This window comes from Marmota monax, unplaced genomic scaffold (assembly GCF_021218885.2).
Source record: "Marmota monax isolate L192 unplaced genomic scaffold, Marmota_monax_Labrador192_F-V1.1 WCK01_AAM20220418_F8-fsc00003, whole genome shotgun sequence".
Lineage (NCBI taxonomy): Eukaryota > Metazoa > Chordata > Mammalia > Rodentia > Sciuridae > Marmota > Marmota monax.
The window spans coordinates 10,383,938-10,396,905 of record NW_026694084.1 but is presented as its reverse complement, the minus strand read 5'-3'; the positions used below and the strand labels follow the sequence as shown (position 1 = coordinate 10,396,905).

The 12,968-nt window shown below is 39.0% G+C and overlaps 1 protein-coding gene across 3 annotated transcripts in view; it reads left to right on the top strand.

Annotated features, from left to right (window-relative positions):
* The window catches only part of Ncald (neurocalcin delta), a 400,078-nt gene that overhangs the window by 41,532 nt on the left and 345,578 nt on the right, over positions 1-12,968 (top strand). The window lies entirely within an intron of this gene.

The window sequence follows — 12,968 nt, the reverse complement described above, 5'->3', positions numbered from 1 at the left end:
AAATGTTGGCAGATTGCTTTATATGTTCAGATGTGCAAAGGGAAAGTAATGCAATTTATTAATTATGCATTGCCATTAATATGCATTTAAAACTGTCACGTGATTAGCTATAGGAGGTGTGTGAGAGAAGGACTGTTAAAACAGCAGCAGTTGTTGCTCTAGAGGAGGCTCATTGCTGGTTTACCCATCACCTTGTAAAGGAATGTGTGTTGTAGCTTTAAAGCCTTATTTGATAAAAATGGGGTTCTGGGTGACAGAGTTGTTTACAGTCCTCCCGAAAGGAAGTGTTAATCCATTCTATTTTCAAAATCTGACTTTAATAGGGGTTAGCTGGGTATCATGAGAAAGATCCATTGAACTCTGGGTCTCAGTTTTTCTCCCTATAGAATGGGGGACTATGGTTGTTTAGTGTCCTCTTTTGCCCATGTCACTTCCCCCGGGATGCTATTTTGACATTAGGAAAGAAGCAAGTAACAGAGGGAGCAGGTCGCTTTGCAGCATCTGGCCTAAGCTGGCACTCAGCGCTGTGGGCTGCAGGGGAGCCCAGGTAGAGAAGGAAAAGCTCCCAGATAGAGGTGCTGAAAGGCAGCGAGGCTCTGTGGGAACATGGACAGGAAATGACCAGAAATGAAGCTGTGGTCTCCATAGGCAGGACGTGTCCACCTTCTTTCTCTGTCTTCTCAGTTGGCTTTCTCCATTAGGTTCAATATGGCCTCTGTCCTTGAGTGTCAATATCCATGTGGTCTAGCCCTCACCACTGTCCATCCATAGATGTTGACTCACTGCCTTCGTTTACCAAGTAATAGTGAGTACCTACTGTGCTCAGGCTTGATTTCAAGCCCTACCACCTAGTGGGAGGTTTGGAGAATGATCAGATAAACAAGTAAACAATCAGGGAACAACTCCCTTTCAGCTGTTTATAAGTGCAGAAAAAGTGACACAAGGAAAGGGAATACAGTGTGATAGGGATGAGGGATGTCAGGAAGGGGTTCAAGGAGATTTACATAGGCCTGAATGATGAGCAGAGCCAGCAACACATAGATCTGGGGAAGTCACCTCCAGGCAAAGGGATCAGTGTGCATCAAGTCCCTGAGTCAGCCACCACGGTGGTGTGTTGGGGGGACCGCTGGAAGCCACAGTGGCTGGAGTACAATGCCTGATGGGCTGAGTGGTAGGATTTGAGGTCTGGGAGAGGAGAAGTAGCCCCAAAACTGACAAAGGGACTTGTGTGGTCAGGAATTTGGACTCTCCCCCCACCCACACCGAGATGAAATGGAGAGCCAGTGATCAGAAGGATCTTAAATTGGTAAGTTCTAGGATCTGATCCACATTTTAAAAAGATCACTGTGTGAGAAAAGGTTGCAGAGGGCAAGAGTAGAAGCATGGCGACCAGGTAGGAGATGACTGCAGTAATTCCATGGGAGATGAAAGTGGCTTGGGTCAGGGTGGTGGCCATGAAATTGGTGAGAAGTGGCCATTTAGGGATATTACAAAGTTTGCAGGTGAGTCCAATGTGGGGGTGTTGAGAAAGAGTGATTGAGACGGATGAAAAAGGTTTTCCAGAGGAACTGCCTATTCAGTTTGCTGACAAGGGGGAAGACTAGGAAAGGGAATTAAATTTATGTTCTTAACGTGTGAAATTTTGAGATGCCTGTTAGACAACCAGATGGAGATGTCAACAGCTGCTTGGATACTTGAATCTGGAACAGGGAACGGGGATCAGGGTTGGGCATTAGTTAATTCTAGCCAGGGTCCAGCTATGATGACCTAATGAGAGTGTTTATAGGGCAGAGAGTAGTCCTGTGACCACCCCTTAGGGTACTCCAACCTAGAAGACCCTCACCCCTACAAAGAAGACTGAAGAGAGGCAGTCAGTGAAGGAAGAGGTCCAGAACCAGAGACAGTGGATCCAATGGATATCTTGCCCACCAAGGTTCAGGTTTGCTTTGTCCCCTTGACCCAATCAGTAATAACTAAGGGGAATGTGGATATGAGGCTACTTTCTAGTGTGTTTTCACGGGGAGGGGGCAGGATCAGATTTCACGAGAACGGGAGGGGACAGTTCAGGTATTCTGAAACTTAAAATATAGTTGAAATGTTACTGACAGACTCTTAAGGACATTACCCCAATACCTTCTTTTAATTTACCTCATCTTTGCAGATTTTTGATTAATTCTATCTCACCTTTTACTTTCCAAAGGAGCTTAGAGGCTCTTGGTACCCACAATACCAGGATTTTTTCCCACTTTTCTTGGCCCAGACTTAAAAAAATAAAAAATTCCTATCCTTGTTTATATACCCAGCCCAGTTTCTATATCCCAAGCATCTTGTTATCTACCTGTGGAGGCATCATAGGATGTTGTTATGGTTTAGATATGAGGGGTCCCCCTAAAACGCATGTGTGAGATTATGCAAGGAAATTTAGAGGTGACATGACTGGGTTTTGAGAGATTTAACCTAATAAGTTCATTAATCTCTTGATAGGTGAACTGGGTGGTAACTTTAGGTAGGTAGAGTGTGTCTGGGAAAGATGGGTCATGAGGGTGTCACTGTGTGCCTTTGGGATATATATTTTGTTTTTGGTGAGGAGAGCTCTTTCTCTGCTTCTTGGTTCCATGTCCTGAGCTACTTTCGACCGCCATGATGTTCTGCCTCACCTTGGGCCCAGGGCAACAGAGTCAGCCATCTATGGACTGAGACTCCTGAAACCATAGGCCCCTGCATAAACTTTTCCTCCTATAATTGCTTTTGTCAGGTCTTTTGGTTACAGTAATGGAAAAGGTAATTAAAGCATCTGGGTGCCCACCATATTCAATATTCTTCTGGGCAATTGTTGAAATGATATGCTCAACTTGACAAGTTCTGTCAGAATGCACCTTTCACCCTAATAGTGCTAAGTCATTCTGAGGGGTTCCCATGAACAATTCCCCTCAAAGGAGGGATGGGGAAAAAGAGGGTGCTTTCTTAATTTGGGGTATGTTGACTAGAGACTGCATAATTTTAGGATAGCTCTGTAAGGGAAAGGTGTGTTTGGGGAAGATGGTACAACATTGCTTCACCCCATTTCCTGGCCTCAGATATTATTCTCAATCCTGGCCAGCAGGTCACTGAGCAGATGAGAACTGTGGGAGGGGCACAGGGACACCAGGGTGATAAGTGTAGGTGACTGTACAATTTCATCATAATGAGAAAAGCAACTTAAAGTGATTTACACTTTATCATTCCAAAAGGAAGGCATTTCATTCATTTTATGTCATTATAGTTAACCTGGTCACCAGCATTTGAGGTACAAGCTTACAGATACTCAGAGAGAGCTTCTTCAGCCCACAGCCCTCTTAGATAGCACAGGTATCATTTTGTGTTAATTCCTGAATTAGCCAGCTTTTTGTTGCTGTGGCCAAAATATCTGAGAAAAATGACTTAGAGGGGGGATTTTTTTTTTTTTTTGGCACACAGTTTCAGATAATCCATAGTTGGCTGGCTCCATGGGTTGGGCCTGAAATGAAGCAGAACATCATGGTGGAAGGGTATGGCAGAGGAAAGCTTCTCACCTCATGGTAGTTGGGAAGCAAAGAGAGAAAGAAGGAAGAAAGGGCCAGGGACAAGGTACATCTTTCCCGGGTACACCCTCAGTGATCTACTCCTCCAGCTAGGCCCACCACCTACATTTTCTACCTCCTCACAATAGTGCCATCAAATTACCAGAGACTTGAGTGGCAGGTTGTACCTAGGGTGCCATCTACCTATTGCTTCACCCTCTGTCTTTGTACCACCATAGTCTCAGAGTCCTGAAGAACAGAGCAGGTGTTGGTGAGAACTGGACCTCCACATCTGATGGCTGGAAGGTGGTTCCCACAGACCAGCTTCAGGCTCTCTACATTTCAAGTATGGTCTCTCCTCTGCTCCCATATCCTTCCCATGATGGGCACCAGTAGATTAATCCACCCATGAGGATTAATCCACCTCATGATCCAAATCCCCACCTCTAAACATTGCTGTACTGGGGACCAAATCTTCAACACACAGGTCTTTGGGGGACACTTCATATCCAAACCATAATAATTTCCATGATTGTCCTTGCGTTGAAGGGATGTATCCTAGCTGGAGGCTCAATTTGAGCTTTTCCTTCTCACATATAAACTGTGGATAATAGAGTTGACCTTTCTCTCTCTCTGATGATTGAGTTTTAATGACCTTGAAATGGTAGGTGGCTGCAAAAATCTTATTCTGTTTCCCATTCTTTCAGCTTTAGTGTTAGGGAGGCATTCAGTTACAACCAGGAAAGACCACTAGGCCAGCACCTTCCTGAGAGAATGAGACTGATTTCCCTCATCTGTGCATCTCTATGGTTGTTCATTAGCTTGATTTGGAGTCTAATAGTAATGCACCCATGTCTTGCAGCAGAATATTTTACAATTATAAAGACATTTCAAAAACTGAGAAAAGAAAGAGGCAAAACCTCTCAGATTTTTCCTAATAAACTCAACTGTTTTCTTTTCATATTCCTTTTTGGCCTGTATACTATATATAGGTATCTTTAGAATTTGAATTATAGTATATACAAGCTGTATATCCCTGAATAGTTTTTAAAAACAATTTAATTATTTTATTATTTTTTTTCCATGAACTATTCCACAGATTAGAATGACCATGATTGATTGATTGTTCTCTTCTTTGGTGGCATGTATTCTTTCCAGTTTTTGGTACTTGGTCACTGCAGGGCTTTTGCCTTTCTTTGGTGTTATTCCTTAAGGATAAAGTCCCAGGGATGGGATGTGGGTAGGGTTGCCAGATTAAACAGGGGATGTCCAGTTAAATTTGAATTTCAGATAAATCATGAATTTTTTTTAGTATAAGACCGTTCCATACAATATTCAGGGCATAGTTGTACTAAAAACACATACATTTTTACTCGAAGTTCAAATTTAACTGGATGTCTACTACTACTTGTATTTATGAAGTCAGGCAGCCCTAATTTTGGGCCAAAATATAGAAACACCTTCCTAAGTCTTGATTCACATTGTTAACTTCTTTAAGAATAAAATAATTCTTTAAATAGAATCTTTAAGATTCTATTATTGGGGCTGGGTTTGTGGCTCAGTGGTAGAGTGCTTGCCTGGGATGTGTGAAGCACTGAGTTAGATTTTCAGCACCATATAAAAAGGAATGAATAAAATAATGATATAAAAAAGATTCTATTATGGAACTTCTGTTCTTCAAGAATACAAGTTCACTGGATTAGAGAAAGGGGAATGAAGGGAAGGGAGAGGGAATGGGAATAGGACAGACAGTAAAATGAATTGGATGTAACTTTCCTGTGTTCGTATATGAATACACAACCAGTGAAACTCCATATCACGTACAACCTTAAGATTTGGGAGTTATACTTTTTTTTTTTTGGGAGTTATACTTTATGTATGTATAATATGTCAAAATATACTCTCATGTATATCTAAAAAGAACAAATAAAAAATAACGACAAAAAAGATTCTATTATTGATTTAAATAGAGGAAAATTTTCAGAAGGGAGAACTATAAAGGAGAAAAGGGAATCCCTATAATGTTCAATAAGTAATCATCCAGGATATTATACTTTTAATTTTAGCATACTTACATAATCTTGTAATATTATATAAATATGTAATATCATACATGTATTCCTAGACACATGAGGGAGCATTTTCTTGTGGTAACATCTACCCTGTTTACATTTTCATTGGTGTAGCACTCACTGTGAGTTGCCTATTTATTAGATGTCCCTCTTTCTTATGAACCTGCTTTTGTTCAGGGCAGCAATAGGCCCAGTTGAAAACTCCATTTCTCAGCCTACCTTACAGGTAAAGGTGGACACAGGGCATCATTCCGACGAATAAAAAATAAGCAGAGGTTTGTGATGCTGCCTCTTCCCTCTTCCTTTGTTTTGCCTGGGATTCAGCCAAGATGCATGGAGGTATGGCAGCCATCTGACGTTGTGGAGAAGAGCTGTGGCTCTTAAATTACGGCATGCAATGTTATTTTTAGGTGCTTGGAGTTTGTGAGTAAAACTGTATTGAGGAGTGAGAATGAGGACTTAAGTGAGTGGGTGGTGGTCTTCCCCAGGAAGCTGATATTCTTTCCAGTTTGAAGATTCATGAGACTGTGAAGTAGAAGCCTATAAAGGATGCCCTTTCAGCTGTTGATAAGTGCAGAAAAAGGAATGATACTATTGTAAAATATGGTTCACAACTGAATGTGATTTTAGCTGATAGACCTTCAGTTATTAAAAGACCATCATTTTAGTTGATTACATATATTTTTACAAACTCGTTCATTCTTTATAGAAAGAAATAGGTATAAACCCACATTTATAAAAATAATAAATATTTTGTGGAAATACATATGCCCACAGGAGAGGTTGAGGATTTTCCTAAAATGGATGTGAGAACTGCTGATAAAGTACAGTCAGGGTTGATGGCTGTGAGCCTAATTCCTGAGACTCAAAGACCAGTGTGTGTGGGGGAATATCTATCTATCTATCTATCTATCTATATCTCTGTATCTCTATCTGTATATCTCTATATCTATATCTATATACAAATCCAAACCAGATATTAAGATCCCAAAGGAAGTAAATGTGACAAGAGGAGGTTAGGTCAACTCCCAGGGGTTCAGCATCAGTTGCCACAGGGACTTCTGAGATAAGAAGTTAAAGTCATGGAGAGTTTTACAGATTCTAGGAGTTTCCCCAGATACATGGACCAGCAATAGAGAAACAACCATGGATATAGGCTGATATGATTTAGATGTGCCAAAAGCTCACGTGTGAGACAATCCAGGAAGTTTGGAGGAGAAATGATCGCCTTAGCCTAATCAGTGAGTTAATCCCTGAAGGGGTTAACTGAAGTGGGAGGGTGTGGCTAGAGGAGGTGGGAATTGGGGCGTGGCTTGGGGGGATATATTTGTGTCTGGCAGTGGAGTCTCTGCTTTCTGATCACTATGATGTGAGCTGACCCCCTCTGCCCCATTCTCCTGCCATGATGTTCAGCCTCCAATGGAGTTGGCCTTCCATGGACTGAGATCTCTGAAACCGTGAGTCCTCAAATAAACCTTTCCTCCTCTACAGTTGTTCAGGTCAGAACCTTTAGTTACAGCATGGAAAAAGTTGACTGAAACACAGGCTGTACTTCTGGTGCCAACTACCCAATTGCTTAACCCTCTGCCTTGGTACCACCACAGTCCCAGAGTCCTAAAAGACTGAGTGCAGATGTTGGTGAGAAGGGCAACTGGTTAATAGTGATTAAAAAGCCTTTTTTGTGAGTCAGTACCTCTTGACTTACAAGGGTTATTACGAGTGTGTTGGACTCTCGCACGTCATTCTTCCTGGTTTGTGGTTCCCAGTTCCTGGATACCACACTGGTGTTTGGTTTGGGTTCATCATATTCTTCCACAAGACTCTGCTTTTCAACCTCATTTCTCCTCAGCTACCCACATTCTTCCATGCTGGCGCCTTAGGACTTGCTCAAGTCCCCCGCATGGTCCCTCTGGTAAATGACACTAGGTGAGTCAGCACAGTGGGTGTTAGGGATATTCCTCAAAGCTGTATCCATCCTGAAACAACCAGCAGTCACTCAACGACACTTGGCAATGATCACCAACCTCATTAATGTGTCCTGTGAAGTCCCAAACTCAATGTCCCAACTCAACTGCCTCACATCCAGATCCCCAAATTTTTCAGGGCAACCCTGATGTCGTGATGGAGGAAAAGTTGTGGAAGAAAGAGGCAATGGTTCCAACCAATTGCTGTTAAAATATCTTATGCAATTTTTTTTTTTTAAAGAATGATATAGGTACATTCTTAGGGCTCTTCCTGAGCCCTCAAAAGGGGTCCTGAAGCCTGAGCATGTGTAGCTTATGGTAATCCCATCTTTGTACACTGCTTTCAAGAGATATCCATGCAGCACATCTGACACGCTTTGGTCTAATTTATTTACTGCCTAACAATTTGAGGGAAATAGAGTATTAAATATATATATATATTTAAAAAATATATAAAATATATATATAGTTTTTATTCATTTTAAAGTTTAGTGAATCTATGCCACTATAAAAACAATGAAAACCTAGAAAAAACTTTTTTTTACTATAATCCTGACATTTGGTGTAATTTTATTCAGATAATATTTTTCTTTTTTGACCTTTATTTTATTCATTTGTTTCTGTGTGGTGCTGAGAATCAAACTTAGTTCTTCACACATGCTAGGCAAGAGCTCTAACACTGAGCCACAACCCCAGCCCCTAGATAATTTTTATATGTGTGTATTTCTTTTTTTTTTTTGCTCCCAAACAGGAACATTATTTTGAATATTAGATTTAGGGTGTGTTTTCACCAATATCATTTTTATGTACAAGAGGGTAATTTTCTAAATAATTGTATAATATTCTAAAATTCCTTATTATTGGACATTTGGATCATTTTTTTTTGTATTATAAATGAGATGGGGCAAACTTCTTTTACTTGTATCTTTTTTGTACATTTTTTATTATGTGCATAACAAATTCCTAAAAGTGAAAATATTGAGATATGAAATATGTGAAAAATTTCATACATACAGAGAAGTTGCTCTGCAGAAAGTCAGTATGGATTTATACTTTTGAAACAAATGTGCACGAGCATGTTCCTGAAGCCAGAAGCAAGTACTATTATTTTAAAAATCTGTGGTTTTCATGCTTATTTCTCTGACATTGTGATGCTGAACACTTTCTTACATGTATTTTGGCTTTGTAGGCCTTCTGTAAATTGTTAGTTTATGTCCTTGGACAAGAGTTATTTCATTGGATAGTTTTAAATTAAGGTAATGCATTTCCCAAGATGCATGAACCTTATTATAAGTATCACATTACCATGATTATTTTGCTTTCTTTCCCTTGCCTGCTCTTTTGCTGACTTTTTTCTTCTCCCTAAAGAGAGAAATGCCCCTAAGAGCTGCTCTTGACCCCTATTTTTTCCTTATCTCTTAGGCTGAATCATTGGAAACTGCCATTTTTAGAAGGTTGAAAAATGGTTGAATATCAGACAATTTCTGTGGTTAAAACTGCTATATTTCTCTTGGCAGCCTCATTTAATTTCCTTCTCCCCCTAGATCCAAACCTTTTCCCTCTTTCAAGGGTGTTTTTTTATGTGATACTTTTACTGATTTCTGTCCTTTGTGACCATCTCAGAATCTTCCATCATTTCAATTGTCTTTTATATGCACATCTTTCCTGTAACTTCTCCTACCATCTGGTTATATCTATACTTTCTTTTACCTTGAGGTATCATTTACCTATAGTAGAATTCAAAACTCTTAGCTGTACAACTTGGCGAATTTTTACATTTGTCTGTTTCCATGGAATAGCCCCTTGGTTTAAGGCACCAAGCATTTCCATCACCCCTGAGAACACCCTGGTGCCCTTTGCCAGTTAATCAACACAGCTGGCTCCCAAAGGTAATGGTTATTTCCTGTCACCATAGGTTATTCTTCATGTTCTTGAACTTCAAATGATTGACATCAAAGTTTTTCTCAGGGTAGTGCTATGAAATGACATCTATGCACTTGTGTATTTTTTCTTGCTATGCTGAATTCCAATGTATCAATATTTAACAGTTTAAGTCTTCAGTCCTGTTGATGGATATTTGGGTTGTTAATAAAGATGCTGTAAACATGTTGAACCAATCCTTTGTTCTTATGGGCATGTACCCCCGAATGGCTTACTGGCTTATATCGAACGTACATATTTAACATTAGTAGCAACCCCCAGTTTTTCTGAAGGTGTTTTTCTATTTTATGCTCTCATCAGAAATCTATGAGAATTGATCTTGCCAAAATTTGATTGTATACACATTTTTCCATTCTAGTTTATGTTGTTTTTGTCAGATTTTTTTTTTTGGTCACTTTGACCAAAAGACTTGACAAGAACAAATTTTCGAGGAGGACATGTTTATTTGGGGTTCATGGTTTCAGAGGTCTTTGTCCATAGATGGCCCACTCTGTTGTTTTGGGCTCGAGTGAAGCAGAATAACATGGTGGAAAGATGTGGAGCAGGAAAGTAGCTTAGGTTGTGGAACCAGGAAGCAGAGAGAGTTCCTCACCAGGGACAAAATAGATACCCCAAGGCACACCTCCAATGATCCAACTCCTCCAGCCACACCTTGCCTGCCTACAGTTGCCACCCAGTTATCCATTCCAGTGGATTAATGCGCTGATTAGGTTAAGGCTCTCATTACCCAATCATTTCACCTCTAAACTTGCTTGCATTGTCTCACACATGAGCTTTTGGGGATACCTGCGTCTAAACCATAACATATGTGTAGTGATATCTCATTGTGATCCTGATGAAATATGTTGCTTTATCTTCCTAATTATTTTTTATAACTATTATTCCTTTGGCTTTATTTATTTATTTATTTTTGGTACCAGGGATCCAGCCCTATTTTGTATTTTATTTAGAGACAAGAGTCTCATTGAATTGCTTAGCGCCTCACTTTTGCTGAGGCTGGCTTTGAACTCCGATCCTCTTGCCTCAGCCTCCTGAGTCACTGGGATTACAGGCATGAGCCACTGTGCCCAGCTCACTACTCTTTTTTTTTTTGCCCATTGTCCGTTACGGTATTTATGATAAGTCTTGATGTCTGCAAAGACCTCTGTTTTCTTTAAGTCTTTAAGACCTCTATTTTCCTTTTTTCAAAATTGCTTGGCAATTTTAGGGCCTTTGAATTTCTGCAGAAATTTCAGAATAAGCTAGTCATTAAAAAAAAAAAAAAAAGAACCTTCTGGGATTTTTGAATGTGACTTTGTTGAATGGATAGATCAGTTTGGGAGAGTTGCTATCTTAACAATTTATATATATATATATATATATATATATATATATATATATATATATATATATACACTGCATCTATTTATCTAGGTCTTCTTTCATTATCTCAGCAGAGTTTTCAACGTGGAGGTCTTGTTCCTCTTTTGTTGAGCTATTACTGTGTATTTGATTTTTTATGTCATTGTAAAATGTTATCACTTTACAATTCCTTTTTTCTGATTGCTAGCATATAGAGGTACAACATATTTTGACATACTAGTTCTGTGTCTTGTTTCCCTTTTTAATTCATATGTTAGATCTTGTAATTGTAGATAAGTTCCTTTGGGTTTTCTAGGTATACTATTATTCCACCTGCTAATAAAGAAGTTTTTCTTCTCCCTTTCCAACATTTGTGCTTTTTATTTCTTTTTTTTTCCCACCAAATGCACAATTGCTGTTCATTTCTTTCCTCCCCTTCAGATTGTAAGCTGCCTGAGGGAAGATCCTTTGAGGAAAAACCCTAGCATGTTGTTTTAAACATGGGAGATAATTAGGAGGATTTTAGCTGACCATGTGAATTATGATGAAGAAAATAATGTCATTGAACTGTAATTTACTATTCTATATGATCAGTGAACTGCCACCAAGAAAAAGGCTTTTATTTGATGTGTGGAAAGACCTCTGTTTTCTTTAAGTCTTTAAGACCTCCATTTTCTTTTCTTTTTTTTTTTTTCAAAATTGCTTGGCAATTTTAGGTCCTTTGAATTTCTGCAGAAATTTCAGAACTAAGCTAGTCATTTTTAAAAAAATGACTTCTGGGATTTTTTTTAAAAAAGCTTTTTTTAAAAAAGCCTTTTATTTGTGAATTGGTACATCTTGACTTAGAAGGGTTATTACAGGTGGATTAGACTCCCATGTGATTCTTCCTGGTTTGTGGTCCCAGTTCCTTGATACTATACTGGTGTTTGGTTAGGGTTCATCCTATTCTTCCATAAGACTCTTGCTAAGCATTTTGATACTTCCAAAATAGCATTGATTGCATTTCCCCAGGATAGCACAGAGCAGATGGATCCTTGGACCTCACTGCCATCAGTCCCAACTCCACAAGCTTCTGTTGCTGTAGAAAGAAAAAAAAATCTGCATTTTCAATATCACAGCAGTAAAGCCTGGAAAATTTTCAGCTTGCAGCCCTTAAATCCAACATGCAATGTTATTTTTAGGTGGTTGGAGTTTTTGAGTAAAACCGTATTAAGGAGTGAGAATGAGGACTTAAGTGAGTGGGTGGTGGTCTTTCCCCAGGAAGCTGATATTCTTGACAGTTTGAAGATTCATGGGACTGTGAAGCGGCAGCCTATAAACTGCAGATGACTCCTAGGCCAGGAAGGAAATCATCAACTGGACTTGCATACCCAGTTTTGCATTTGGTTGCAGTTGCCATTTGTCTTTGATAGATTCCATTGTCCATGTGGCTGGAAGATACATGATGGGTTTGTTTCTAAGGAGGTAATTCCCTTGTTTCTTTGCAAGTACAGATGTGCTGTCAGATGATTATGCATAATCTAGCAGGAATTATTTTAGGCCACAGTGATTGCTCTCTAGCTTTCCCTCCCATTCATTGGTTGACCTTTTTTATCCAGTTGATCCAGCACCAACGTGCAAATGTGTGTTTTTGCTGTTGAATGAACATGGATCATGTTGAAAAAAGTGACAAGAAACTAATAGAAAAAAAAATCAAAGAATGAGTGCCCTTGTAAATTGGGATTAAATAATACAAATGCAGACGATTACATTTCTAAAAATACACGAATTTCTCAAATATTTTATACATGTTTATCTTACTGACATTAAAACATGGTCCTATTTTTGTTTGTGTTTTGCAACTATTATTATGGAAAGCTTTTGTTTGTCCCATGTAAATACACTTTGTCCAATCACCTGAATTCCTACAACCCAGAAATTACTGTTTGTAATCATTTACGATGAATACAATTATTTCCCAAACTTTAAAACAATTATAAACGCTGTTTGAAATATTTGTCTTTGTCACTTAATAATTTTTTTCCTGTTTTTTATTTATTCTTTTTAGGTATACATGACAGTAGAGTGTATTTTGACATATTATACATACATGGAGTATGACTTATTCTAAT